This window comes from Mustela lutreola, chromosome 5 (assembly GCF_030435805.1).
Source record: "Mustela lutreola isolate mMusLut2 chromosome 5, mMusLut2.pri, whole genome shotgun sequence".
Classification (NCBI taxonomy): Eukaryota; Metazoa; Chordata; class Mammalia; order Carnivora; family Mustelidae; genus Mustela; species Mustela lutreola.
The window spans coordinates 160696617-160703644 of record NC_081294.1 but is presented as its reverse complement, the minus strand read 5'-3'; the positions used below and the strand labels follow the sequence as shown (position 1 = coordinate 160703644).

At 40.2% G+C, this 7028-nt stretch overlaps 1 pseudogene; it reads right to left on the bottom strand.

Moving 5' to 3' along the window:
- Window positions 1-485: 485 nt before the first annotated feature.
- On the bottom strand, window positions 486-5167 carry LOC131831239 (olfactory receptor 2G3-like; annotated as a pseudogene).
- Between the last annotated feature and the right edge of the window lie 1861 nt (window positions 5168-7028).

Genomic DNA, 7028 nt, shown 5'->3' with positions numbered 1-7028 from the left:
CGGTGGTGGGTGAGGACAAAAGGGGTTATGGATGATGTAAGTCTCTAAGGAATTTTGGAAGTGAGGTCTCCAGGACTTTGAGGGGCTAGCTGTTGTCTGGGGAAAAAGTTATTCATTACCAATAATTAAAATCTTCTTGTGAGACCCTTTAGATGTATATCAGTGGGTCATATGCTTGGGAATGATCGCTGACACTATCTTGGAGGTTTAGAGATAAAGTTTCACATTTCTCCTATCAAGTGTCCTTGTTAGTGAGATTTAGGTTTAGAAGAAATTTAACTTTATTTACATATCCTTCTGCCTCAGCCTCCTTCAGTTTTATGGTGGGGAGGGCGACATTAGGGCTTAAGGAACTGAGTTTTTTGCCTCTGGAAATTGTGCTATCGTTAGCTTCTTTGTTGTAAATCTCTAGGACGTTGGTAAACCAAGGGAGACTCCTGTCTTACAGGATTGTGATTTCTGCAAGTTAACTATTTGTTTTTCTTTTAAGGCAGCCAGGGGTGACTGAGGAATGTCACATATACTACTGAAGGGAGGGCAGTGGGTGGAGAGGGGGTGCAAGTTGCCAGCCTCTGATTTGCCAAGCTGGCTGTACTTTTGTCAGGGCTAGACTCCAGGTGGGTACAACCTTGTTTTTCTTGGCCTCCACAAGGCCACTGGTGACAGAAATGAGCAAAATTAACTCTATCATTAATGCTGTGGAATTGTTGTGGAGGCTGACTTGATTAATATTATTTTGGGGGTTATCTAGGGTCAGAATGCATGTAATATGAGGCAGTAAGTTGCTAGAGAGCAGGCATTTCTTTCTTTCTTTCTTTTTTTAAAATTATGTTTATTTACATATAATGTATTATTTGCCCCAGGGGTACAGGTCTGTGAAATCTTACACAATTCACAGCACTCACATACTCTCTCCAGTGTTCATAACTCAACCACCCTATCCCTATCTCCCCACCCCCTAGCAACCCTCAATTTGTTTTGTGGGATTAAGAGTCTCTTATGGTTTATCTCTCTCCTCATTCTATCTTATTTTATTTTTTACCCCCCCTACCCTGTACAACCCCCCACCCTGCTTCTCAAATTCCTAATATCAGAGAGATCATATGATAATTGTCTTTCTCTGATTGACTTATTTTGAAAGCAGGCACTTCTGACATTTTATGTACCCAAATTAGCTAAATTTTAATTAATTATTTAATTTATTTTTTTCTAAGCAAGCTAAATTTTTAAAATGCATAAGCATGGAAACATGAAAGTTCAGATCACTGCAGACCACCTTAGTGTCTGTTGGCCACAGAGACACAGACTGATCTGTCACTTATCCCTGTCCTCTCACTTCCTTCTCAAACTGTGGTGTCACAATATCTGAGGTACTGTTCAGTTCCTGCTGGCTTATTGTAAGCCTTTGTGCATTACCTCCTGAAGCTTCCTTTTATCTGCAATGGGAGAGATATACCTGCTGTGGCCCCTCCCATCTCAGGACATCCCCCTCCCATCTTTGTATCGAGAGAGAGATGTCTACAGCCCTTGTGCAGGCTGCGCAGTGAGTGTCTAAGTCTGGTCGGGATGTCATGACAGATCCTGTACACTGGGTAGCTTCATGGTCTCCTATTTTTCATGGCGCTGAAGGATGGGGAGTCTGAGATGGAGTTGCTGGCCAGGAAGACCTGGGATTCAGATGGCTGCCTTCTCACTGTGTTCTCAAGTGGCAAAGAGATTGAGAGATATTGAAAGAGAGATATAATCTCTGTATGTCTCTTGTAAGAACACTAATCCCATCGTGAGGGTGGACCTTTTTTGACCTAATTTCCTCCCAAAGGCCCCATCTCCAAATTCCATCATATTTGTGGTTAGAATTTCAAAGTACACTTTTGGGAGGGAAGAAACATTTATGCCATAGCAGGATGCCAGGTAAGTCACTCCAAAACTTTGCAGATAATGTGAAGACAAGCTAGCTCATTCTCTGAGAGTCATTCTAGAAAACTCATCCATACAACATCCGAGAGGAGCTATGGGCAGATGTAATCTACTTTAAATATAACTTATAAATCATAAATCTTAACATCAAATTAATTATTTAAATTAATTAATTATAAATTATAAATCATTGACATCCTAGGGATACTTGTTGAAGGCAGAGAAAACACTGGCTTGTGGACATGGGGTTATAGTCCAACTTTCTGTTACCTTTCCCTATTACTTCTTTTCTCTAAATGCAAGTTTCTTGTAGGTTTTTAAAATGTGTTGCATAGACCCTGCATATGTGAGTTTTTGGTTTATACTCAAGGTGCAAATGAATTCTTAATAATTTCCTGTCAGTTCTCTGAGCAGCCAGGTGGTTTTACTCTGATATCTCCCTTTGTAAGTCAAAGTTCAATGTGGTCCAAAAATTCCTGTCCCAGAAATAAACTTCCATTCTTGTCAGGAGTCTCCTGAGAGTACCCTCTGAAAACTATTGTTCAGTTTCCATGAAGTAGTTTCCTGGATGCTTCACATAAATGTTTTCCCCCTTTCTCAGAAAAAACAAGTTAGGGTTAATGTCAAAAGCTGAACTGTGGTAGAAAAGTAATCTACTGATGGCTGATTTTGCTGATATACTGATTTTTCTGCATCCCTTTCCTCCAGAAGGATAAATTTCAAAAGTTACAACAGATGGAACATGTCATATTTTCATAATTTTTGCAGGGGAGGGAGCGTAAAGTGAGCCTGCTTGCTCTTAGAATTTTTTTTAAATGATTTTATTTATTTATTTGACAGAGAGAGAGAGAGAGAGAGATCACAAGTAGGCAGAGAGGCAGGCAGAGAGAGGAGGAAGCAGGTTCACTGCTGAGCAGAGAGCCTGATGCGGCGGGGCTCAATCACAGGATCCTGAGATCATGACCTGAGCCGAAGGCAGAGGCTTTACCCACTGAGCCACCCAGGCACCCCACTCTTAGAAATTTTACAGATAGAGAAAAGTTGTCTTTCAAACTGATTCAAATGAGCTAACGAAGTCCTGACTGGATACCATCCTAGATTGACTTCCGTGCCCCGGGAAAGGTCAGAGATGGTGCAGTGGTTAAAGTCATCATTGATTTGAAGCAGATGCCTCTCTTTGAGCTAAGTTTTTGTTTCTATTTCCAAAATGTTTGGCTGGGAAGTCAGTTTCTTCTCAGATGCATAGAAGAAAGAAGACATATCAGAGAGGAGGGGATTAAATTAGTTTAGATAATAAATATATTCAAATAGTATCCTGGAAAGAGAATACAATGACAGTGTTAAATTATTTTATGTGTTAATTAACTGAAATCCAAGAGATCAAAAGTAGGTATCACTCAACAAAGGGAGTTGCCCATGGCTTGGCAGATGTCAAGAACAAACTCAGTGGGGACATTATGTGCTTTTGCTCATCAATAAGTGGGGACCACCTTTGTATTTAACTCTTAGTTCAAACCTTTATTCAATCCCTGTTCTATGTCAGATATATCTTGGGCATTTAGAGCCTAATATTTATTGATCAGTATACAATGGAAGAGGGCTGTCTCTAATCTTCAAAAGCTATATTGAAATAGTGAATTAGACAAATGAAGGAATTTGTTTGTACATATAGAAAAAATATAAAGGCATATTGAATCATATCTGTCATTAATTAATTGAGAGAAGTGAAGGAAATTTGTTATGGGGAGGTTGAAATTGTTTTCTTTTTCCTTTTTTTTTAAAGATTTTACTTTTAAGTAATCTCTACACTCAATATGGGGCTCAAATTTATAACCCCAAGATCAAGAGTCTCATGTTCCACCAACTGAGTCAGCCAGGTGCCCCTGAAATTGTTTTCATGAATGAATCATTGAAGATAGATGGAAAGGGCATTGATGAAGTAAGAATATGATAAGTTATAGGGTGATAAGGTGTTTGAGAAAGGAGAGAGCACCTGAGATCCTCAGGGACAGGAGAGATTAAAAAGGTTTGCATATAAGATGTGATCAATCCTTACTTAAATATCTTGTTTGGATCTGTATAAAAGTTTTTGGCAAATTTTCTTATATGCTATCTGGTAAATGGGAGCTGTTATAGAAAGGGATCTGAAAATGTTGTGTTACGTATCCTCCTATGGATGTGTGGAATCGTTCTTTCCACTGAGAATCAGACTTTTGGGGAAGGTCAGAAGGAGCAGGATTGTTTCACTTGAGATTTCAGAACCAAGCACTTTCTAGTTGGAAGAGTTTCTTTAGGCATTAGGATGGTTGCTGTTAAGTGATGGGAACTCTTTCCTTGGGGCTCATGGACAACTCATTTGGAAACAGACTTGCTGATAGTTACTGAGTTGTGCATGTGATTGGCCCAGAAGACAGGCAAAGATTACTTGGGCTTCTTCTTTTTTTTTTTTTTTTTCAGTGATTACCTCACTCTGGGGTTGTAGGATCCTTTTCCAAGCTCTCTTCACATCCTTGTTTCTCAGGGTGTTGATGAGTGGGTTGAGCAGTGGGGTGATAACACAGTAGAAGAAGGACATGAATTTGTCCTGGGTGCTATTGATAGGGGGTTGGAGGTCCAAAGTACATGATGACAACCACCAAGTGGGAGCTGCAGGTGCTGAGGGCCTTGTATCTCCCATTAATTGAAGGTAACTTCCACACAGTCTTGGCAATGAATGTGTAGGAGATTAACACAAGCAGGGGAGCCATCAGTGCAAAAGGGATGGCTCCCACAGCCAAGGACAGGTCATTAACAGTGGTGTCACCACAGGCCAGCTTGATCAGAACAGGTACTTCACAGAAGAAGTGGTTAAGTATATGGTGACCACAATGGTAGAGCTGGAGAGTGAGCGTAGCTTGGAGTACTGAATTGGCCAGGCCACTGGACCAGGCAGCCACTGCCAGTTGCACACACACCCATGGTTGCATGATAAGAGTGTACTGGAGGGGCTGGCAGATAGCTGCATAGTGATCAAAAGCCATTACCGCCAGCAGGGCACATTCAGTGCATCCTGTCCAGTGGAAGAGGTAAGCCTGGATGATACAGCCCCAGGAAGCAATGGTCTTCTCTGGCCCCAATAGGTTGTCCAGCAGCTGGGGCACAATGGTGCAGGTGACACAAGGTCCAGCACAGAGAGATTGTCCAGGAAGAAGTACATGGGGGTCTGGATTCTGGGCTCCACCATGGAAAGAATGATGGAGCTGTTCCCCATCAGGGTGAAGATTTAAGAGATCAGGACAACTCCAAAGAGGGGTATTTCTAGTCATGAATAATCTGAGAAGCCCAGCAACACAATCATGCTGGGGAAACACATTTTCTCCTTCCATGGCAGCAATCCTATGTATGGCTGGAAAGAGAGAGACACAGTTTAGAGAGTAAGTGTGACTTTTGTAATTGTTTTTTGTTTTTAAATTTTGGATCTGTGGTTTATTTGACACTTATTAAAGCTATATAAAAACCATGCACAGTTTATTTATAATTTTGGACATTATATTTGAAGACTACACAAAAATTTCACAGAACTTACTTATACAGAAAGACATGTGAAATAGGAGGCTTTAAAATTTTTAGGTATAGGGGTGCCTGGGTGGCTCAGTGGGTTAAGCCTCTGCCTTCAGCTTGGATCATGATTTCAGGGTCCTGGGATTGATCCCTGAATTGGGCTTTCTACTCAGTGGGGAGCCTGCTTCCCTCTCCCTCTCTGCCTGCCTCTCTGCTTGCTTGTGTCAATAAATAAATAAATAAATAAATAGTCTACGCAATCTGGGTTTGGTAAAAACAAACACCATGAGGGTGAAACAAAGCTTTTAATGAAGGATGGAAAATTTTAAAAAATTGAGTGAAGTTTTTGGAAAGTGTTAGAAATGATAATGGACAAAGGGGTAACAGAATTATTATTAAATACAGTCAGTGTAATTGGAAAAATGAGTTCAAGTAGGAACTACTTCTGTACCATATTGTCAGGCAACTAGGAGTGAGCACCTTGTATTTTGACATATATTTAATTCCTTTGACTCATAGATAATTACAGCATAGTGTATTGAGTTAGCTTGCAAATGTTCACAATTGTGGACACTTTCTGAAGATCAGAAAAAGTACCACCACATAAGAGAGGCAAATGCAATGCTGTGTTTCAGGAGGAGAGATTGATTATATTTAAGTGTGATGAGAAATCCTGAAGATACTGGGAGGAGATTATTCTCTTTCTTTAAAAATGCTATTTTGGGGCGCCTGGGTGGTTCAGTGGGTTAAGCCGCTGCCTTCGGCTCAGGTCATGATCTCAGGGTCCTGGGATCAAGTCCCGCATCGGGCTCTCTGCTCAGCAGGGAGTCTGCTTCCTCCTCTCTCTCTCTCTGCCTGCCTCTCTGCCTACTTGTGATCTCTCTCTCCGTCAAATAAATAAATAAATAAAATCTTAAATAAAAAAAAATTTAAAAAATGCTATTTTGTAAGCATTTTTAGGCAGTGTGTAATCAGGTTAATTAATATTATAGGTTAATTAAGAATATAGTTAATTTTAATAAAAAATGAAAAAAACCATGATTCAGGAAATGGGGCTTAGGATTCTGTTTCAGGTGTAGGCACTGTGTATATGCTTGGAACACCCATTGTAGGGCAATAAGCACTGTGTTTTAACTGGAGAAATTTTTCTCAATCTGCATTCTGCCTACGACTATTCTGGCAAATGAGGAACTGAGTGAACTGAGGACTTTGGGAGAGTAACGTCAACACTTTGAACCTCAGCCTTCTTGCATGAAAATGCAAAAGATAATGTTCAGCTTTTAGGGTTTGGAGAAACATCGAGTGCCCTAAAGGATGCATGGGAATAGAAGGTATACTGAAATAAATTACTTGTCTCTTCTCCAAATGATCATTTTACTAAATAATAATGGTAATAATGAACAAGAAACCAAAAGCACAACAGTAACCGTGAAACTGTATGGGAAGAGAGGAAGTTTGTTGTCATGGTTCAATTCCTGCTTCCCATATTTTAACAACTAGAGAGCCCTCTACAATTTCCTCATCTCCAGATAGATGATCTTTACACTTAATTTACACACTATTTGCACATA